General features: G+C 42.3%; 1 long non-coding RNA gene across 1 annotated transcript; it reads left to right on the top strand.

Annotated features, from left to right (window-relative positions):
- Nucleotides 1-378: 378 nt before the first annotated feature.
- On the top strand, nucleotides 379-22,666 carry LOC127016932 (uncharacterized). Its single transcript, XR_007766531.1, has 3 exons — nucleotides 379-526; nucleotides 9,808-9,930; nucleotides 22,336-22,666. It is a non-coding gene; the product is annotated as an uncharacterized LOC127016932 (long non-coding RNA).
- The last annotated feature ends 1,224 nt before the right edge of the window (nucleotides 22,667-23,890 follow it).

Genomic DNA, 23,890 nt, shown 5'->3' with positions numbered 1-23,890 from the left:
TGGGAAACGAGAACGTGGGCTGAGAGCCGGCAGCAGTCTGCAAGGTGCACAAGGAGCAGTTTCCTGACTGTCTTTCAATTGTAAGTATTTTCTTGTGGTTTTTCCCAGACGTGAGAGACAAAATGGAGTTGCGTCAGGACGGATGTCTGCGCCAAAACGAGGTGGTGGTTTGGAGCAGTTTGGTTCTGTTCTGGAAGCAGATGGGCTGCCACTGGCAGGAGACAGCTGGCTTCTCCATCAGAAAAAAAATGGGGTGTTTAAGGGAATTGGTCTGGCTTCTAAACCGAAGGAATTGTTGACCTACTGACTCAGTTATGAAGCATTAGGGAAGCAGTCTTATTGTGGTTTCTTTTGTTGGTGGCAGATTCAGAAGACGTCTGCGAGCGTACGGGTATGACTAGCAAAGGAGAGATGGTTCTAGTACCTGCTGCCTGTGGGATTTATTTTGTGCCAGGAAGGAGCTGAGGTGCTGACTACTGAATAACACCTAAACTTTATTTCTGATGCTTCTCCCGATAATACATTGGTAAGTTTATGTACTTCTCATTTTCAGGGCTGAGATGGTATCTTGGTAAATGTGATTGAAAGAAAGCTCTTTAACAGCTTTTTGAACATGGCAAGGTGTATTAGTTTTTTCACTGGAGCAGCTTTTAGAGAAAACACTAACTGGCCTGCCGCAGTTTAGGATTCTGTAAATAAGGGGGAAAACTCTGTCGATCAGGTTGACAAAAACAATTTGAAATTGCTGTTCCCTCCCACCTTGAACCTCCAAACCTCTGCTAACGTTGGTACTAAGCAAAGGGAATGGGCCAGCCCTCCAGCTTCGGGATCGTATCATCCTGGAGTCACGGCTCAGCTGTAATTTTCCTGTTACACTTCACTGAATGAACAAGGCTTCGGTCTTCTTGATTTTCACATGAAAATCAGATGTCCATCCCTGGAATTAAATCTAATGATACTTTTCCTAAAACATGCCTAGAATAGAAACGATGTTATTTTTAAGTGGCTCTGTAAATCCCAAGAAAAAAGCTATCAATTAGTGGTTTCTCAAAAAACCCAAATCATTGACATATTACTGGCTAGAAGGAATCACATCGGCTAACAGAGCTAGGTCTGGAAGTCGTGCTCCCTGAATCTGCTGTCAACTCTGCCACTGGTTTTGGGAGGGATTTTTTGGAGGGGGAGCTTCTTGGGCAAGTCATTATTTATTCTTAGTTGTCAATAAAATGAGGATAGTGTTATTTAACTTCCCTTCAGTGCTTTACCAGCATTATCACTATGTTTTCCGTTTAGAGAGGATGCTGATACGTGATACTGTAGCTCTTGGATTTCCAGAACATTGTTTTGAATGCATAGATTATTAGAAGATGAGGAAAGCAGAATAGTGATTACTGAATTTATCATGCTCTGTGACAGGTCTCCTCCAGACACCAGCTGTAGGAATTGCTGGTGCTGTGTCGTAACCATCCACCACAAAGGGAGGAATTCACTGCTGCTGTTCTTCCCTGGGTGGGTGACACTGGGACGCCTTGCGTTCCCAAACCCGCTTGAGTTGGCAGTTGTTGTGAGGCACTCGCGGATATTTTTTTCCCTCTTTTCCAAAACAGCAACTGAGAAGGCAGTCCGTACACCACACGTCCCTACGGAACTGCAAATAAACCCAGCGGTTACAAAAGAAAAGGAAGGTTTAGCATGGTACTGGATTTCCTTTCCTTAAGTGCTTCCTCTGGATCTTGGGAGAAGAGCTCAAGAGCGGGGTGACTTTCTAGCGAGCAGTTATACCAAAAGGCGTGGGAGGCAGGGTCAGGGAAGAGTCATTTGGTTGTTATGTGGGTGTGAAAAGCCTATGAAAAGGAAAGGGCGGAGGAAAATATTTTACTTGAATTAAACAAATAAAGGAAAATGTTATATGAATTAGATATTCAAAGTTAGATTTTTGCCAAGTATTTTTGTGAATTAACTGCATATCTTCTGAAAATCATTTGTTTAACCGTAAGCTTATCAAAATGTTCTCAGGAGGGACTTTATTTTTTTAAAAAGGCAACAAAAACAAAAAAAAAATTCATTGTTTTCTTATCATTTCAGATAAAAAGAAAGGAAGTTGCAAATTTTTATAGCCCCTAAATTGTTAACTGTTAAACCTATATTGAAGCGGTGGATCAAATTTCCTCGGGCTTACAGTGGAGCAGTTTCATTTACTAAGAAATTTCAAGCAGGCCCTGTTTGAGGACAAGGAGTCTTAGATCTTCAGTTCGTTGTTGTGTACCTGCCTGTGGGACAGGGAAATTGCTGCTTTTGAAAATCACCTGTTTTGGGGAGCAGGCTGGTACCATTCACGCAGTGCACAGGGGTGGTTCACACCCAAAATAACTGAAAAAAAATCATATTTTGAAACCTGATTTTTTTACATGTATCTTTTTAGTATCTCCATTGCCTTGCAGTTTTTAAAATGTCACCTAATATGATTGAGAGAATCTAAAATACATCATGTAGAGATTACATTTTTCCACGCCTTTTGCGATTATCTTGACCAAAAAAAAAAGGCAGCACATGGAGGCAGGTTTAACAGCACTTTTTCTCTGAAGCAGAATACTGCTTGTTACGTTAATTAGTGAAAGACTTGATTTTGTAAAAAAAACCCAAACAAACAAACAAAACCCAAAACCCAAACCCCCCTTTATCATAAATGGTAGCTTTTTAAACACAAGCCATAAATTGCATATAAGGAAAACACTAACACAATCTGAAATTAGATGCACGAGTGTGTAGTATGATGTCTTCTACTAAACCAACACAATGCTTGACGTTTTAGGTCTGTGTAGTGTCTTGATAGCATTCATTTGTGCTGATCTCTGAGGGATTCCCATGTGAGAGTTCACAGGCAAGGTATAGAGAATTTGTTGGCTTTTTCTTGATGTTTGTTTTGTAAATTTTTTTGAGTTCTTTATGGCCCGTAGCTATCCAGATGCAGAGTTTGCAGCTGAAGTTCACATACAAAACAGTGAGCTCAAAATTGGACCTGGAAAAGAGGAGCGGTTCCTCTTCCATTGCTCTACTAGAATGGTAATACCAACATTTAAAAAAAAAAAAATTCATTGAGCCAAATAAAAATGTATGTGTACCAGCAATGTGAGGTATGAATAGAAGCCCCTTTTATCCGTGCGTTTGCAGGGTAGAGTTGTGTGCGATGATCTCTGGTGTCTGATTCCCTCGCTTATTTCCCGTATGTCCGCTGGCAAAACTGGGCCACCTGTAGGCAGTGCTGCCATGCCATGCTGTGGCTTTAGGGGTTCACTGGTGCAGTAAATGGAAGCTAGCAGGCGTGTTAACTTCTAATCAAAGTTTGGGCACCTGAATTGTAACTTTAAGGACCTGAGCGGCTACTGAAATTCCCCATATGACCTGTTATTACAGGCTCCTGTGAGAGTGTATATGCAGTTTTGTTGCCAAAACATGAGGTTGGCAGAAGTGAGTCATAACTGTGAAGATCTCAGCTTTGCTCTTTGATTTACTTTTATCCACCAAAAATAAAAATATTTCCAAGAATACAGGTAGGTATATGCTGTTCTCCTGTTAGGGCAGAGCTCTCACTGGCTCTTAGGTGTATTTACATAGCTCATAGGATGTATTTTTCAAGCTTTAGTATAAAAGGAGCTGTGTATACATTTTATCTCATCTTCAGTGCAGTAGGCATGAGCAGTTCCTGGAGAAGGGACCAGAATACAGGGCTCTACCCCTTCTCCTGGGAGTCTCTTTCTCATGGAGTCATACATGCCCTCCAGTGCTTTCTCTTTATGGCTTTGTGAATTTTGAATTCCTCTCTGAGCTGGCCCAGCTCCAGCAGGAGGGCAGAAAGCAGCCTCAGCGCAAGCTCTGCTTGAAGTTTGCTGGTTCGAGGACTTTGTAGGAGGTGGGATCTGCAGGGGAAAAAGTGCCCAGCTTCCCAGGTGAGCTCTTACCATTGGGTTACTATTTGAAGGTGGCAATATTATCTTCTGTGGACGTATTTTTGGATTACTGTGGTTGTTACATGTTGTCTTGGAGTTGATGTTGGTTTATTGTGACCAGAGTGCACCTAATGAATTGAAGTGCTCTGCAGATTTCACGTGCAGTTTCAGGGTTAGCTTCTTCCACGATCATCTCTGGCCATGTGGCCTTGGGGTAAGCCAGCTCAGTTTGCTGATGTGGTTGAAAATGAGATTTTTCTTCTCCTTTTCTTTTCTTTTGGGAAAATTAGAACTGATCCAACTCATTGCATAGCTGCATCACTGCTAGTGCCGATGGGGAAGTAGCAGGAACTCATGGCCAGAAGCAAAGGAGGAGGTGGGACTGTCCCTTTCAGTGACACCTGCGTGAAGTTCAGTTCAACCTGTTCAGGAAACTGCACCTCCCCTGTCTCTTAATCACAGTGGAGCCCAAGCAAGAGATAAATTAATCTTGTTCTCCAAAACAAGCAATCTATTGATTTTTAGTCTTCCCTGTTTTCTTTGGGCATCTGGATTTTAGGTGTGTGCATCTAACTTAAGCATCTGTGTACAATGAGTAGTCAATGTACTCCTTTTGTATTTCCATTTTCTGTTCAGAGCCTAAGTACTTAAGAGTAGGGTTAATAACATTGTACGGTGGCAAAGAGGAGTCCATCCCTTACTAAAAATTCTGATCATCAATGTAAATAAATAGTATAGAAGTAATATTTATAGAGCTTGATAGGCTCATGGCATTTATCAAATTGGCATTTTTTCGAGCAGCATCACAAACTGTTCTTCTGTTCGTGCTTTTCACAAAATTTGCCTTTGTCTATAATCCCACAAATCACACCCCATCCTAAGGAGAGTTGGGGTAGAATTTCCATTGGCCAGGAGAAAACTGGCAAAACGCCCCCAAACCCAACCCTCCAAAGAAGATTTCAGGGCAGCGATGGTTCAGGCAGTGGGCTTCCAGCAGACACAGCACAGTTCTTCGTGTTGTGAAGGATTATCTTTCCATATGTCTGTGTGTTTTTACACTTCTTCTTTGGAGTTTTTCTGCTTCTTTTGCATTTTTCTCTTGATCTTCCTGATTCTTAAACTTTTTATTGCTGTAATCCATTTTTCTCATACACATGCTTTAAACATAAAAGGTGTGCTCGTGCCATATGTCCTTTCGCGCTTTCTTCTTTTTGCATGTACGTTTACCTAGTAACTTGAAAATAGCAAACAAAGCACATGATCTGAGAAACAATCTGGTATTTTACCCTAAGGGAGGATTTTCTCATCACACAAATCAAGAATAAATAGTTAAAAATGCCGTATAGTGTAGATCCAACCACACTAATGCTTACTTGCATGTATGAGTGAAGTTATTTGCATGCATAAATGTTGACAAAGTTGAACTCTGTATTATCAAATCTGCTGTCAAAAGTTGACCCCGGGCGTTTTGCAAGAAAGATGATGATTGTCTCTTTAATTACTTGAATTCTGTTTTGCCTGTTTAGGAGAGCTACACACAACTCTGTAATTATTGCTCGCCTGCCATTCAGATCAAGCTCTCTACTGGCAGCGTAATGCACAACTTTGAACGAGAGTGGCGTGGCATAGCTACAACATCCAGCTACGAGGACCTCCTTTTAATTGAACACTTCGATTATCACACAATAATCAGATGATTGAGTTCCTACAAAAGTTTGCCAGCCCTCTGCTAAGCGCTCCTACGGAATTACAGAATCATAGATGTTAGAGATGGAAAGTGCATTAGATCATCCAGACCGTCGTCTTGCCAGTACATGTTTTCTGCTACTTTTTTTTTTTTTTTCTTTTTTTTCTTCCCCTGTGGTTTATGGCTAGAGATACTCTAAGAACTTGGCCTTCCACTTCGATCTTCTGGAGTCTTTTCCACAAAGTTTGATGGCGAGATTTTTCTTTGCCTGATATTTGGCCTAAATTTTTCCATTTCTTTGTTTCACCATATTATTTCAAGTCTGCGTTCTCATCTTTCAGTAATTCTCTCTGTGGTGTTAACAGCCTGTAAATATGAGCAGAATAGTATTACGTGCTCTTGAGTATTAGATTTATCACCTTAAGTGCTACATGTTCAGTTCTTCAGGGTTTGGGAAAATTATACTGATTGAAGATAGGTTTTAAACTGAACTGCTAATAGTATAATTTCTCAGATGCATATTTTATTCCAGTATAAGAGTGGTCTGTTCTGGTGTCACTTGAGAAATTGTTGCAAATTGCCTGAAAAGGCCAATGTTACTCGGAAATGAAAATGTTTTTAAATGGGGGAGTTATGCCAGTATAACTTAGGTGATTTTTAACTCTGTTGTGGCATTTAAACTGCGGGGAAGCAATGTGTGCAGGCAAGTCTGCAGAGGGCATTACAAGGAAAATGAAAAAATTACAGTTCTCCATTAGTGACAGAAATAGTGGAAGTTGTAATGTAGTTATTGGAGTCTTCCCCCCCCCCCCCCAGCTTTCCATTACCCTATCTCTTTCTCAAAGTTTCTTCACTTCATAACTATTGTTTCTTTTTATAGTTTCACTTGTTTTGGTGGGATTTGGGGGTGGGTTGTTTGTTGTTTCTTCTTCAGGGCTTGGTGTTCACTACCAGAAGCCTTGGGCACCCAAGCAGGGTTGTCTCCAAAGTTTTCCTGTGTCTTGACCACAAAGAGCTGGATCAATAACCCTCCAAAACAAATACTCCCTGGCCATAAAGGGGACAAATGGGCATTGTTTTCACTGTCACCCCATGAGAGGCAGGCTGGTTGGTGTGAGCTGGCGCATGGCCACGCTGGCCTGAGCCCGTCCCTTCGGAGCTGCCTACGGTCACGATCCAGCGCCTTTACCCCAGACCTCCTCTGGTTTCTGAAACTTTACTACTGTTTTTCCTTTCAGAGCGCCCCAAAGGATGAGAGGGTTGTGTTGCAAGCCTCCAAATAAAGGTTTTTTTGCAGGGTGGGGGCGAGGGTGTGTGTTGCGTGCCCGCTGGAGGCACAGCACGCCTGGAAGCTGGCAAAGGCAGGGCCAGCGCCAGCACTGCGCAGTCCTCATCCCCACCGTCCATCCGCGTTGTGTCGGAAGAGAGCGTTTGACTCATTCAGGAGGGATCCCAGGAGTGGGTTAGCATTGGTGTGGCGCGGAGAGCTTGACCTCAGGGAGCCTCATGGACCTCAGGAGCTTGAGGCGGTAAGATGTCTTCCTTCAAGCCTCCGGGAAGCTCGATGCAGGGTAGGGATGTTGATGAGAGAGGCGAGGACGGGCGTATCATAGGAGGTAAAATTACTATTAGTGAGTGGATGGAAGGTGTTTGAGGATCAGGTTGTGTAACTGAACGGAGAGATGAATGAAGAACATGTAAAGGGGTGGGTTACTGAGTGAGTAAGAGAAAATGTGAGTGGGCGGGTAATTAGACTGGCAAGTGAGAGAGGAGGTAGGAGTGGGTGAGTAGATGGGTAGGTATGTAGCAAAAAAGTTGGAACAGCGTTATGGGCCGACTCTGTGATGATACCTGAAAGACTGGTAACAGCCATCCCCCTCGAGACATGCAGAGAGGACCACCGGCCTGTGCTGGTGCAGGGACTGTGGGGTGTGCAGGTGAGCAGGCAGACCCTCGAGACCTCTGTTGCTTTCCACTGGTCTCTGTCCAGCTCGTTTAGACAGCACATCATTTACTCTGCCTAAACTCCGCTGTGTCTGTGCATGCGGTAAACAGTAATCTTCACCTTGGTCAGATGGTTGCGTTTTGCTAGTGTTCCTGCAGAAATATGTAAGACCGTAATTATTACTTGCTGGGTTTTTTGGCTCTTAACAAAGTCACAGAGAAAGCAGCTGAAGCACAACAGAGACTTTTAGTCTGTGTGGAGCATTGCCGTTTGTAGCGGGTATTCCCAAGAGCTGGAATGACCTGAGAGCTGCAGGTGGAAGGAGTTACCTGACAAATAAAAGGTACGAGGATGAGGGATACGCTGGAATTACAAATGTGCGACACATCAGCATAAAAGCATCTCCCAAACTTGAAGATCCTTTCATTTTAATGAATGAGACAGGAAGGTAAAGTAGCTTTAAATATTATCAAACCTTGACTGATGGGGCTTTTATTAGGATCTTTTACTATAACTGCTGTAGGGCTGGACATAGTTCACCGTGACTAATATGTAACTGTTTTTAATTTACTATGGCAGAGTTACAACCCTAGCTGTGACCTCTCTGTAGTCAGGTACAGTCAGGCTATTGTTGAAGGTAACGGCTCTACTATCCTGTTAAGTTATATTAAGTTGTGCACGGTACATTTTCAATATTTATTGTGATAGAGCAAGTCCTTTTGAAGCCCAAATAGAGGTGAACGACTACTGCAGGAAGTTACAGGCTTTATCTTAGCCGCCAGAAAGGTGTGTATTTACTAAGGAATAACTTAATACGCGGTGCTGTACTGAAAAATCCTACTAGAGACCTGTGCCTGCAGGTTTTTCATCCAGTAGCTAGGTAAAGTGAGAGTTTTCCCTTGGTGGACCTACTTTTTGATGAAGACTACATTGCTTTGTCTGCACGTGGATTTGACAGCAGGATGAAGACCTGGTATATTGAGCAGCCTGCTGCGAGGAGCACTTTAACCCCACACTCGCCGTTGCGTTGTACATCGGTGGTTTTAGCGCAGGTTGCGTCAGTCGGGTTGCACCCACGTTGTGCTCTGGAAGCAGTTTGGGGAAGGAGATGCCAGCCCACTGTTACGGCATGTTTAATGACTCCTACCAGCTCTGCGGTGCTCGCTGTGTTTTTTATTGCCAGGCAGAAGTCTGTAACACTGGGTTACACAGGTGTCTGGAAAATCTGTCAGGGTATTGGTAACTTTTAAAAGTATCCCTAAGCAGTGCGTGAAATCTTTCTCATCTTGAACGTGGTCACCTGTTGCAAACTAGATTTCCTATAAAGCTTGGAACTGTAGCCAAGCCAGCTTGTACAGTAGTCAGCGTTTACTCATTTTTTATCTGAAACAAATCCAGAAATCATTTGCTGTACTTAGGCAGGTGTTTCTTACCACTAAAACAGAGCAGATCGCTTGCTGATGTTCAAATGCTGTAGTAACTGTGCGAAGTAAGATACAGATGTGTGGGTATGTTTAATACAAGCCTGTTGGGTTGTAGATCTGTTAAAGCCCCAAATTTGCATTTCTTACATAAGCAGAAATCCTGTTAGTGTTTACACATGCTCTGTCGGTGCTTTAGGAACTGCAAGAATTGAATTAGGTATTACTGTGTTTTGTGGATGGAGACTCCTGTGCATGGACTTGTTAGTGTACAGTTCTGGTCTGAAAAATAGTTCAAAGCAGCTTATTATTTATTGCCAGAAATAAGTTTTCACTATTCATCTGTCTTGCTCGGTCTAGTAGAACCAACTACTAACGGACACTGTTAAAATATTTACAATTGCAATCCTAACAAGAAGTTTGTTTGCTGTTACGCTTGATATTAAAACTTATCACAGCAATCGTAAGAGAGCATGCGACCTCGATGGAAGTGTGGACAGTTGTAAGATTCTGAGAGTACAGAGGAACGAAAGCCTTGAAGTTTCCCTTCTGTTTAATTAATTGTTTGTTTTTGTCGGTGACAAGGTTACAAAGCATTTGTAATAAGCATGCTTAGTCTTTTGCCATTTTTTTTCCATATGGGTGTGTGCTTCCTTTTCATTATGTTGTTTTTCTTTCCTTTTTTATTTTTTTTAACCCAGCCACTCCTTTCATCTTAAGAGTAAGAAATGAGCTGCTTGCTGAGCAGAAAAAAAAAGTTTCATAAACACTGCAATTCTGATCCTTCTAATCTTTTATTACCTGTAGGGGCAGGTGCAGGAAGCTACTACAGGAGAGGCGGTTTACTAACTTTTTCAAGGCTTGGGATTGCACAAAGGAGCAGTATATTTTAGAAGCTACGGAGAAAGTTCAGAACAACATGGTCGAAAGGTGCGTTGCTCAGAAATACGTTCCTTTTGCTTGGTTTTTTTCTCTTCAATTCTGCCCCATAGAGTTCTGAGCCCTTCAGCTAGCATTTTAAACACAAAATTGAAAGAGACTGAAGGCTATACATATTATTTGTTTCCTGCTGTTGTAAAATAGATTTTATTTCTGGAGATACTATCTTTGAATAATTTCGTTACCTGGACTTTTTCTGTTTGTTTGTTGCTCAAGAGAAAGTGAAGGGAACCACTCACTTAATCTCAGTAGAAAAGAAAGCAATTAATGCCGTTAGCTGTATTGACTGTGTAATGCTGAGATAGTGTCTGTAGGAAAACAACCAGACAGCTTAAAGAAGAAGTAAGATTTTTTTTTTCCTCTCTTTTTTAGCATGCTGAAACCGTTTAAAATGCTGAAATGGGGGTAGGGCAAGGAGGGTGGTAAAAAATACATCACCCATCCCTTGTGATTCTGTGGTTTTGTCTGAATTTTTTTTTTCTCCCTGTGATCAGCCATGCGTTTCAATTGTGATCGCTGCCCGAAGACCGTAGCTGCATGCAAGATGTCTCATTTGCCTAATATTAAAAATATGTGTGTGTAATAACATTTTTGTAATGCTTCCCATCTGGAAGATATGTCACACACCTTTGTATTAAGATTCACGGCACCCTTTTTACATAGTACTGTGTTTTGTGGATGGAGACTCCTGTGCATGGACTTGTTAGTGTACAGTTCTGGTCTGAAAAATAGTTCAAAGCAGCTTATTATTTATTGCCAGAAATAAGTTTTCACTATTTGTCTGTCTTGCTCGGTCTAGTAGAACCAATCCATTTGTGAGAGTAATTTGTCTGCTTAAAAAAGTTACGGTTCATTTACTAGAAGAAGTGCTACCCAACTAACACATAATAAGGGATGCAAAGACCTTCTTCCTCCGATCGTTCAGGAGATGCCTGGAAGTTTTAAGGTTTTGGTCTAAAATTGTATGTGCAGACCAAATCATGGCCATATCATAGGGGGTGAATTCCTGTCAAAAATTGTTTCAAAATGGTACATCTGTTAAAAGGTATGTACAAGTGATTGTCGTACTGCCATTTATATTAGCAAGGCTACATTCTTTCTTGAATAAAGTTAATAAAATTGTGTTAAAGAATGGGATAACTACAGTATGAAATAACCAGAGATTAACCTTTTCATTCTCAAATTTTGTAACGGAGGTATTGCTGCATAAGCAGTATTATAGAAAAGGAAGAAAAAGAGCGGCTTTATGTGCTAGCACGACTTTGGAAAAGGGACAGTGAATTGGTGGTTCTACAGCATATAGGGAAACAAGCTTCTGAGCTGCTTGTGTGCTTCAGATACATTTGCTTATACTACTTATATGTACTGATTAATAAATTTCCATTTTAAGTGTATAACCATCCTTTAAAAGACCAGATTTTCAAAGTGCTGGGCAGCAGACAGCACCTATGTGCTTAATTCCAGCTGGTGGTGACACCTTCTGGATGCTGAGCGCTTGGAAAATTTCACCTGTCATTTGGGTAATTGATTGAAAGTTGAGGTTTTCGCGGAGCCTGACATATCCACGGTCAGTAGGAGGAGAAAACAGCCCAAATCTGCTGTCTCCCAGGCTTGTTCTCTGAACTGTTATAAAATGTTTTCTTTTCAAATTGCTTTTAAAACACGACGATGCAAATTTGAATACTCTCTGCAAATTTGACCTGTATTTATATGTGCATGTTTGGAAGAAGCCCATAAAATGATTTCCATATTGTTTTCAGTAAATCTCCAGTTTATTATTCTGGGAAAATTTGATGCATCTGCAGTGTGCATGATCTGGCTTTCTGATATGCAGATGCACAGCCTTGCATATCTAGTCAAATCAGTGTAGCAACTGCTTTTACAAACTACGTGACAATGTACAGCCTCCTATCTGAGAACCAGATCAGACTAAAATTGGGACTCAGTCCAAAAAATAAAATACTGCAATCAATCTACTTGCTGTGTCAGCATTCAGATTCGTTTCTGTTATATACACTGCAGGGAAAGGAAGTGGAAGATACATGCTAGCATCCAGAAACAGATTCCTGAGTCATGGAGAATGGCTGAGATGGGCGTTGTTAATAGGAGTCGCTTAAAGGTTCCCATTTTTGCAGACGCTGTATGGGCTAATAGATGTTAAAGGCGATGTTCTAAGCCTGTGTGACACTAAGGAAGTCACTACGTGACACTACGGATGCCATGTGACTTCCCTGTTTACACTCAGCCCAGCTGTAAATGTATATGAAATAGCAGTGATAAATGATCTGCTTGTGTCACAACATCCTCAGTCCGTGGTCCTCAGCCTTTAGAGCTGCCCCTTGGTACCAGCAGGGATTTGCGGAGTTCAGTCCCTCGGAAAACAATACTTTAAATGCTGAGACGATCAAACTGGGTTGACCTCTTGCTTAAGACCGTATGTTTCCTTCCCTTCCGCCTGCCCCGCTGCTATTTTCGGCTGCTGGCTGGCACCTCTCATGTGTCCAGTGGGCATCTGCTGCTCGGGCAGGCAGCCGGCGGGCAGGTGGGCTTCCTGCTGCCGCACCCACCCGCTTCATGGCTCACCCATCCGTTCCTGCATGCTTGCCACTTAACCCTCTCATTTTCAGTTCCCTTGACTTACCCTTCTGTCCTAATTTTTGCTCGATGTCAAGAAAATTGTTCACCTGTGCTACTGGGAGAGGAGGACCTATGCCCTTGTAATCCTTCTCGGATCACTATAGGCAGCACCCAAGCGCGTAGCGTGTACTGCATAGCAGCAGGGCCACTTTGAGGTTGTAACAGTAAATCTTCTAAAAGTAATCACACTTCAGAAGTGATTTAAGCACTCCAGTTTCTGGGTGAAAGCCAATTGCCAAGGTTTAATCTGCACCCTAAAGCTCTGCTGGTAAATCTGATCTGGCAGTTCTGCCTGCGTATGGGTAGAGACACCAATATCAAAATATGTTTCCTGATAAAGAGCAGTAGAGACCTTTAATGACCGCAACAAAAATAAAAACATTTTCAAGGGTTTTTAAAATTACTATTAAACTGTAGATGTGCAGCAGAATACATGGGTGGGATTTGGCTCTGATACAAAGAACAGACAGCATAATATATGTGCACATACATGTCCGCAAGTGCACAAGGGTAGGATTCAGTTGCCTGCCCATTGGTGTCTGGTGCCTTTGAGACACCTTAGGTTATCTGGGACATACCCATAGGGCTGGCAGGTACAGCACGAGTTTTATGTGGGCCAGGCAGGACACTGTACATCACCTAAAATGACAGGAGGCATAGGCGCTGTGTTTAGGCAACTAAATCTTCAACTAAGTGTCCAAGGTCCTGTTATAATGGCTGGAGATGCAATTTATCATTGAAGTCTAGAGAGTGATTCTGCTCACCCAGCAGCATTTATATTTGGTGTGCTTAAATGCTATCCAGATGCTGCTGGATCTCTAGTGATTAGACCACTGGTTTTTTTCTCTGACACTTAAGGTGAAACAAATATGAATAATAAGTAGTTTGAAATACGAACCAGTTCACATTCTTACAGTGAACATCTCAGAATTTGTAATAGTAAATTGGGATGCAAAGAAACTTAGTAGTTTTATGCAGCTGGAGCCCTGTGCAGAAGAAAATCATTAGACCCAAAGCCAATAACTTTTCATGAGTGTGATTACAGCTTACTGCTTACACTTCCCATACAAGTTTCAGTGTCATGAGCACATTTATTTACCCATTAAGCTTTTTTTTTTTTTTTAAATTAGAATTTTTGGTTATGTTTTGCCGTGGCTAACTAGTAAGTAGTGAGTTACTCTTTTAGGTAAGTAGGGCACAATTTATATTTTGAGCCACAATACTACAGCACCTAAGAAAATTGGGTTTCTGTTCTCAATTGCCCGTTTCTGTCTTTTATCGTATCTCAGTTTTAAAAAAAATAAAAAATCAACAAGCCCATTGTGCTGCTTTTGATAAGGCTTCAACAGAGATAATAAAAGTATAGTGTTCCTTTGTGAAAGGAGTTTTTAATTATTGTTAATTGTACTTGCTAGCTTCATTTCTGAAGGGAAACGGAGGTGACCTTACCCTGAAGGTTGTCAGTCTCATGCTAGTGTCATTCACTGCCTGGAAAGGAGGTTGGTTTTTTTTGTTTCTTGTTGCCTTTTTTAATGAGGATTTAATGAGGAGCTGTCAGCTGGCCTGATGGGCCCTGCAGCTTTGGAAACACCGTCCAAACTCTGTTTCAGTAGCATGCTTGTTTCTGAAATGTTATGCTACAGAGATGAGTTACATCTTGGGAGCAGGGGACCGGCACAGTCTCAGACCTGTGATCCATCTACTCCAATGACGTCTGTAACAGCAGCCAGTACCAAAGACTTTGGGGAGAGGTGACGGGAGGCCTTATAGAAGACAATTACCAAAGATTTGAGGGCTTATTCCTACTCTTTCATACTAACCTGATAATCTTGGACTGTTTTCATTATCTATCCAAAGACTTGATTTCTTAAACCTTCCAGATCTTGGCTTTGGCATATTCTTGTGAGGTCCACACTTCATCCGTGCTTTGCATTTAAACAAATGCAAAGAGAGATTCCCTCACCCTTTGGACTACAAACCGTGCAGGGCAGTGGTGGCTTTATGTGTGTGTGTGCAGGTGCCAATGTATTGGGATCAATCAGGGTTCGGTTGTGACCATAATGTAAATGCCTACTTACAGTCGTTTTAGTTCATTGAACATCTCTGTGTGTCAGGAGAAGGATGAATAAGAGTACTTTTTTGTTTTTCTTCACTATTCTGTATTTCTTAAGCTGTTACCTTGTTTAGTCTTACATGAACCTTCTCTAAAATACCCTGAACTTTCCAATTCCATTTCAGTTCATCCAGTGCCATCTGCCACTGTCTGCTATGTATTTCTGTCCTGACGAAAATCCCCATTTCTCATCAGTACCTCCGCACTCTTTCATAAGGATGATGTGACAAGCTAAGCTGGCAAGTTGTTCCCACCTTTGTTGCCAATTATATAGCAATGTAAAGAGGCAAATTCTGACAACCTGTGTCCTTAGAGGTGTTTGAATACCTAACTCACAGTGACATTATTAGCAGTGAGGCTCTTGAACATCCCTGAGGCTCTGGGCTGGGGTCTCTGCTCAGCTTTCGCTCAAGCAGTCTCTCGCTGACTTTAATCACTTTTTTTGTCTGTCTCAGATGTGTGTTTAAAGCTGCTGATTCTTCCTCAGCATCAAAACCATTGACGTGGAGATAGACAGCAGGGTGCCAGCAGTTCCCTCTACAAGGGAATAAGCATTCAGCTGTTTTGTTTTCTAGCCCTGGCCTGGAGAAATCTGCAGGGTCAGTGAGCCTGGTACATTTAATGGGTCTCCTCACCACTTTGCCAAACACGTTGGAACCGTGATCTGGAGCTCCCAGTTTATCTCGTTCCTTTGCTTTCTGCTGCTCATTAAAAGACAGAATTAAAATCTTGGTGGTGTGAGATGTTAGGGCTGTCTGAAATGATTTTCATTCTGCAGCTCCCTGATTTTTTTTTAGGCAAAAGGAGCAGAAGTTTTCCTGAAGTAAGCCACGTTTTTCAGTAGAAACACTGAACGCTGAACTCAGGTCACCTTACACTGACTTTATTCGGTCCTTCCTTTGCTATCTGTAGCGTGGGGATCACAAGTGCACCTTAAAGGATTGTTCTGAAAACTAGGGTAGTTTGTTAGCATTTCTGTAATCTTACCAAAGTATATGTTAAATACAAATAGTCTCAAACCTGTTCATCTCCCAGGTTTGAGTTTGGTATCTTGTTCTGCTTTGTTGGCTTTTTCCTTCCATTTTTAAAAATGTGGGACTGTTCTCATCTTTGCTGTTTACGTTCTCCAAATCTGAGTTACCGTACAAGATACTCTGCATGCTGGAGGTGGATGTAGAAAGAGGCTTATAGGATTTAGTTTCTCAACTGGTGGGTACCATGTTGGGTAGGAAGGTACGTCTGTATCAACTGAGCACAAGCTGCTTCATCCTGAACAGAAACACAGGAGACTGAGTCTTGTGTCTCATTCTCACAAACTACTGTAGAAATTGTGGCCTTTCAAAGTATTCCTTGAATCATGTATGTTGTATAGCTTGACTCCCAGATTTCAAAGTGGGATAAAGAACCTGTTACCTGCCGACATCAGAGGCACTCCAGAAACACAGCTACCCGCCTCTGTTTAGAAGAGGTACAGAGTGACTTCTTAACACGAGCCTGCCCTGAGGCGAACGTAAAACAAAGCTGTATTCCCAAGTTTGGGCTAAATATCTTGTTTCCCTATGGAGGACCATTTTTCAAGTGCAGGAAGAACAGCAAGCGTGGCTGTTGCGGCAGCAGATGCAAAGCCCTGCCGTGGGAGAGCAGGGTTTGTTCTCGTCTTTCACATCTTTACAGCTTCCCGCACTGCACCACCCTGCTTTTCGGCCGTGGGCACCGAGAGCGTTTGGCATGGAGACAAGAGACGTACCGAGGACTGCCAGGCAGCAGCAAACATAGCGCAGCTCCTTCTCTCGTGCCAGACGAGCTTTTGATGGCGGACTTCGGAGGCATACGTTTCACGTGGGCACAACTAGCTCTTGATTTAAAAAATAAAACAACTTGAAACTACCCTGGGGCAAAAATAAATGACTGCAAGAATACCAGAGGATTGAGCAACATGCTAAGGACATGTTGTTTCCTTTAAGGATTCTGACTGTAAGTGACGTCACTTAGATAGTTTGGATGTTTGTGAGCACTACAGGGCTTGGAAAGGGAAAGCAAATCAGAAAAACACTGGGAAGCTGAACAATTTGTTTTGTTTTATGACTCCCTGGTAGTTTAATGAGGGAGCTATTACTCATGCACTGTCACTGCACATCTAGAAAATTCCTCTGGGTTTAAAAACTGGCAGGAAAAAGTAGTTTCCTAAAAAACTACTGAATTAATGAGATAAAGCCCATTGCTCAGGAGTCCCTAACAGGAAGGGTCGGAGGTGGAGTAGTGCAGGACTCACAGGGTGTTAGATATCTTCTCCACAGGGTGTTTCAAAGAGCAGATAGTGCTGGCGGGGATTCAGAGAAGTGATGCAGCAGACGTGCTCAGCATCTCTCTTTTAGGAGGCAGTACTATGGATTTGGGGAGAAAAAAGGTTGGTTTGATCGGGCATTGTAGCCAATCCTTCCCCTCCATTCCCTTGCATCTGAAAACATCTGGGACTGGGGTACTGGACCCCTCCTAAAGAGGTGAGATTTAAAGAAAGGTTTTTGTACTCATGGGCAATGGTGCAAGGCAATATATTAGTAATATTGACACTTGAAGTGAGGGAGATATACTTACGGAGAAGAAAAAGAAGTATTTGTTGCGTGGGCGTAATTATACAGCTTTAAATGAATTTTCAAAGTTTCATAATCCGTATTCCCATGTCTTGTCAGACTTCTGACTTCCTGCTTTGTGTGCCTTATTTTATAGGTCTGTACAGTGCAGTTTGCATATTTACTTCAGTTATTTTAGCTATTTTACGTTATCTTGTCACATCCATACAAGATACACATTATCCTCATCTTAACTGGAAGCCTCATATAACTTTTATGGCCCTTGAAAGCAGAATGAGGGCTGTTTCAGTTTGATGTTTTAGAGAGTACGGTAAACAGAGGACTGCTCCAGTCTGGAAATATTGGTGAATATATTCCTCACCAACTGCCTGACACAGCTACTCCCTCATAGCATAAGTTACTGTAATTTCTTCTGCAAAAAATGCAGATAAAGCAGGGGCTGTTAGGGGGGAAATCCATAAGGAGTCTGTAAAGTGTGATGTAATGATTAGTAATAGAATTAACAAGCCACTGTAACAGTTCTGCTACAGTTCATCTTAAATTACAGTACCTCAAACATAATCAGAGTCATTCCTTGTCTTATTTCGGTGCTATACTGTAGTCTGAATCAATTTTGTCTTCTGTGTTACTATCCTTGTAAGCACTTCCAAAATTCTTCTAATTATTCTCCCCCCTCCCCCCCAACTGTAATCCAGAATACTACCAATTTTCCATGGAAATACAGAAGTAGCACAGGAAAAGTTGTGCATTTTAAGCTTCAGATGAAAGAGATGCTTAGCTGTGTCCCCTTGTACATGCAACATACTCTCTCCTTTGAAATATCCAGTACCGAGCTGGTTTTGATTTTTTTTTTTTAAAGCACATAGATGCCCAGTTTATGTCTCCGTGCTGGATTTTTGTCCTTGAGCATGGAACTCGCTGCCAGGGCCAGAATTAGGAAATGCTTCTTACATCTGCTGTGAAAAAGTGTTGGATCACAGAGTAGAGCTCAGTTTTCAGCAGAATGGGAATGGGACAGAATGAGACTGAAAAGGCTGGGGGAACACTTCTGGTATTATGAAGATGGCAGGGGGGTGGACGTGATGTAATTCTCATTATTTCAAAATCAAAATAACCAGCATAGAGGGAGACACTTCAGAGGGACCTTGTTTGTGATGCATTAGACCGGGATTTGGGCATCAGTCATCGTGAGGGTATGCGTACGTGGCAGCGAGCACAGGGAAGGTCAGGTTAGCTCTGAAAAAGCCTGTTAGGGTACCAGGAGCAGTGCGACGGTTGCAGAGAGGTGTTCAGCCTTGCGTGTTGGATCTGTACTGCTTCAGTTTTCCAGGGCAGTGTGAAGCTGAAGGCTGGGAAGACATAAAACGGGGCTCTCCTGCTTTCTGAGTGAGTGCTTTAGTGTCCGGACTCCAGTGAAGGTAGTGAGCTCCAGTGCTGCTGTGCAGCCTTGTTCTGGAAGGAACTCTGATGTTGGCATGGATTTTGGTGGGTTTCGGGCTCTTTCAGGGGACTCACATGGTGTTTAGGCCACTTTTTGCCTAAATGGATTGCAGCAGAGTCTAGGTAAGAAGCAGGTTCCCTCACTCGAAGCAGGACATGTTCGATCGTGAACAGCAGGTAATAATCAGGCTCTAATACGGCATGAGCTCATGCCCAAGCAGCTACTGAGTAGAGAGTTTTATCACTCTGGACTCCAGGCACCTAAATTCTGCCAAAATTTAGGCAGAACAAAGACAGGCCACGTGGCTGACGCCTGCAGCCTCCCAGTCTCGTGGCAAGGGGCACTCGTCAGGCATCTGTCTGCAGAGACAGCAATGTCTCGCTGCTCAGTGCTGCGTCACCCATTGAGCAGAAAGACTGGGCTCCCCGAAGCTCCAGTCCTGTGTGCTTTGTGCCGATACAAGAAAAATTTTTTGGGCTTGTTATTGATAGAAACCTGACTTTAATTTTCCTGTTAATGAGGGCTTAATAGTAGTCTATTAATGTTACCGTGGTTCAGCTGATTTCCCTTCTTGGCTAAGCGTGTGTCCTTCGCTGCTTTCTCTCTGTGCGAAAGGAAGCTGCTACAAGAGTCAGCGTTCCTGCGAGGCAGATCGCATCTAACAGGGTGCTGCTCCCATCTTCACACTCGTGCGTGTGCAATTCTGCACGTGCTGCCTGACACCACCGTCCCACAGCCTGTTCAGAGCTCTTCTGCTGGCTCCTGCTTTACCCTTGAACTGTGGTGTGCAGATGTATGTACATACTGCGTCAAATGACTACCAGGTTTTACTTTTAAGGACTCTCCTTTTCTTCTTCTTAAACCATATTTTGTTGGGACCTTTGCAGCTGGCATTGCATAGCACATACTTAGTTACGCAGTCATCACTTTGACCGTTTTATCCTCTTAACCTTCACAGTTGCTGCAGTAGACAATTGTGGGGATAATCTTGAGTGAATTTCCTTCGCCAGTGTTAAAACCACAAAGAAATCCAAAGTAGTTCTGTGAAAAAGGAATCTCTTGATGAAACTATTTGCAAGGGGCTGAAAGGGGGAATACAAAATGAAAACCCGGTCCAACTGCAGGGAGATGGCTGTGGGGACACCATCACGGGCTGGCAGCTGCCGCGTTCCTGCACGTGTCGTGTCAGACTTGTTTTAACAACGAGGCAGTTAATGCAGAATGGCCAGCACTGCTGAGCAGGGAACGGACCTTGCTGACAGATGCTTACTGCTATTTATGTTGTGCATTATCTGAGTAAGCTTCGCATCTGTCTTTTGTTACAATTTTGTTTTCTGCCTTCAAGTTCCCCTTTTCTCATCGTGTCTAATAAATTAAATTAAATTGGCAAAATACTACAAAGCGACATTAGGATGTGGCTGTTAACAGAGTAGAATAAACTAATTGCACACCATGAACTAACTGAACTCATTTACTAATTGATGAATTCATTTAATCATGTCTGTTACAAATAGGAGAACTGGAATGCTGGCAGAATAAAGAGCTAACTCTCTTCTTCACAAAATCATTAGGGTTTCTTTGGTTTTAGTTTTCCTTAGTCTAGTAGTGGCCACATTTTTAGAAGTACGAAGTTACACCAGTCATTTGCAATTTGGGGTTCTCCTCTGTGATTCTGTCCTACACCACTTCTAGGCTGATGTCTGCCTCTTGAATTCATTTGAAACTTCGAAGTGTCTAGTTGCTTTTTCTTCGCCAAATACTAGCACTAGTTCTTCATCCTTACCTTTTTTCACTGGTCAAATATTCAACACCATCAGTCATATTGTCCAGCTCGAGATTCCATCCTGACTGGATGTCTATAATTCTGGGGGTTTTTGTGATGTTTCTTAATCATATTCTTAATGTACGCAATGACATTCTCTCTGTGCATATTCTGCACCTTCTCTCTTCCAGATTTCCTCTGCAAACATATATTTGACTACTGTCTCTGTGCAGTCAAGTTCCAGATCTGCACCTCTGTGCATCATTTTATTTCTCTCCTGAAATGTTTGCCTGACTTGCGCACATGGGAATTGATCGCAATCAGCTGCAGCTCAGTACAGTTTCAACAGAAAGGAGCTTTCTCCCATGCCAACCCTCTGTAAATGCCACAAAAATACCTTTTTACTTAAGCCTCTGTTTTAAAGCTATACCTTCCTATGATGCCTAGAGTAGATAGGCCGTCAGGCTGTTAATCTGCCTTTATATCAGGTTTTATTGTCTCGTTATTCCTCATGCTTCCTCTTTCTTAATGTCTCTTCACTCTTCCTTGCCTCAGGCAGTAAACTAGAAACCAAACTCCTTTTATTCTGTTTTATGTGGAGCTCCTAGATCGGCATGTCTCGGTCCATGACAGGGACTCTGCCCTGCTGCAGTAGCTTTACAGTGCCTCCCTTGGAAATCACTGGGAAGGTAAATATCTGCATAGCTTCAAAATCTACACAAGCTGAGTTTCTCGGATCCCAAAGAAAATCAGACTAGAAACAGAACTTCAGCCTTCCTTGTTTTAATACTCAAATTATGAGATACTGACCTCATCTATAGCTTCAAAAGATGGAGCCAGTCATGGGGAGGAGACTAATAAGATCACAAGTAAGTTGCAGCAAAACAGTTATATGTATGTTAGGTTTTTCTGAAAGACAGGGACGTGTTTTTCTAGTGCGACTAAAGTTGTTCAATAGCTGTAGTAGATTAAAGCAAAAACTACTCCGCAAAACAAAATTATTTTCAAAATCCAACAGCCGCTTTTCCCCATCTCTTGCTTGGCTGTGTTTAGTATGTGGAGCATTATGTTGTGGTCCTCTAATTAGTTCCATAATTTTCATGGCATATGCCAGCATCAGTGTTTACTATTGAAGCACAATGTCTGTTTTTATCCTCATGATGTGTTTTGTCCTGTAACAGTAGTCAAATACATGAACTGAGTAGTAAAACAGGTTCAGGAGTAAGGATCAGTAAATATTCAAAGCTGTGCAGGGTCGGGTGGATGTAATCAATTCCAGTGCTGCCAGATGCTCGCTGGTTGATCCTGATGATGGGGAATCATCCTTGTTCAGCATGCAGTGAAGATGCCTCTCATCTCCTGGCTCTTCCAGGACAAGTAAGCGACGACTTACAGGCCATTGATCCGTCCCTAAAATCTTTAGGTAAATCTGTCATCCCTCTCTCTTCAAGGCCAGAAGAAACAAGCTCTTTAATTAGGTGATACAGCCTGGCCTAACCAAAAAGATGCAGAAATGGAGGGGAATGTGTAACTCCCAGGTGGTTGTGTTTATTCTGCCGGTCGAGGAGATGGGCAGTTTCTGGGGGGTCTGCACGGCTCGTGGCTCTGGGACACTAACCCTGGCAGCAACCCAGGGGAGCTGCTGCCACGGCCTCCCCTACAGCGGTAGCAAGTGTCAACCGACTGCGTTCCTGTGACACTTTTTCATTCTGTAATATAACAAGGTGATTCCAAATGGAACCAGATGGATGAAAATGTACCACAGCAGTGTGACCTTTTTCCACTTTTATAAGGGGAAGCTAAAGTGGAAATGCAAACATGCATTTAAATAAACCATTTTTATAAATTTCAGGTGCTGATCTCATGAGAGCAACTTACATATGCCAAAGGAAGGACATGTTGTTTGAGGGAAAACCTACTTGTAAATATGTGCAAACTGCAAGGTAAATAATTTCTGTTTCCGGTAAATTGATGGAATATGCTCTCTGCATTGGTGTGATGGTTTAACCCCAGCCAGCAACTAAGCACCAAGCAGCCGCTTCCCCCTCCCTGCTCCCAGTGGGATGGGGAGGAGGGGAAAAAAAAAAAAAGAGGTAAAGCTCGTGAGTGGAGATAAGAACAGTTTAATAACGAAAGTAAAATATACTGCCAACTAAGAATAATATAATAATAATAGTAATGAAAAAGAATATAACAAAAAAAAAAAAAAGAAAACCCAAGAAGAGACAAGTGATGCACAATGCAGTTGCTCACCACCCACTGACCGATGCCTGAGCAGCGATCTGCCCCTCCAGCCAACTCCCCCCCCGCCGTTTGTATACTGGGCATGACGTTCCATGGTATGGAATATCCCTTTGGCTAGTTCGGGTCAGCTGCCCTGGCCGTGCTCCCTCCCAGCTCCTTGCACACCTGCTTGCTGGCAGAGCATGGGAAACTGAAAAATCCTTGACTTAGGATAAGCGCTACTTAGCAACAACTAAAACATCAGTGTGTTATCAACATTATTCTCACACTAAATCCAAAACACAGCACTGTACCAGCTACTAAGAAGAAAATTAACTGCATCCCAGCCGAAACCAGGACAATTGGTTATATTTCCTGCTGTGAAGTATGTAGCGTAAATATATCTGGCGTATGTTTGTCGCTGTGCAGCACCAGTATGTAGGAAGTGGATATCATTAAAAATTTGATTCCTGATTCTTTGCTTCTTCAGCATAACAAAAAAGGGTTCAAAGGTGGTTTGTTTTGCTCTGAAAATATTTCTGGCTTGGGTTTTGGGTTTTCTGCAGTGTCATACATGATGGGAGGAGAAAAGAATATTTGTCTTCAGCTAAAAGATCCTCTGCAGTCTGTTTGTCAGGCATGGGAATTCAGTTGGGATTAAAAACAATCACACTTGAAGTAGTCTGACTGAATTTCCTATCCCTCTTAATTGCTATCTTTTTTTCTGTGTGATAATTTTAATTTTACTTCCTCTTCAGTAATCGTGGAGTCTTTCAAAGTAGTCAGAATCTGAGTTTGTATTATACCAGAAAAAAAAATACAGACTAATAAACGTTTTCGTGTGTGTTTATTGTTATTTTTAAAAGTACATAAGAGCAATTCTTTCCAGGTGACCTTTCATCCTTTGACAGACAAACTATGCACGATCATTTATGTAGCAATGTAAATGAGTCCAATGCTGAAGATAAGCAGAGGGCCAAAAAAGTTACGGGCGCCTGGTTTTAAGAGCTCACTTTGTAGAGACATAAGTGGATGCGATACAATGCATGGCACAAGAATATAAACAGTAGGTGTAGTTTTTGAGTGCTTCATGACAGGGGCATTTCTGTTCAGCGCTGGGATTAGCGCTTCTATTGAAACTTATATAACAGCTACGTTGCCAGGGTGGTTTCTAAAAATGATGC

The sequence above is a fragment of the Gymnogyps californianus genome, chromosome 1 (genome assembly GCF_018139145.2).
Source record: "Gymnogyps californianus isolate 813 chromosome 1, ASM1813914v2, whole genome shotgun sequence".
Lineage (NCBI taxonomy): Eukaryota > Metazoa > Chordata > Aves > Accipitriformes > Cathartidae > Gymnogyps > Gymnogyps californianus.
The sequence above is the reverse complement of the archived record's forward strand: the minus strand, read 5'-3'. Positions and strand labels throughout refer to the sequence as shown.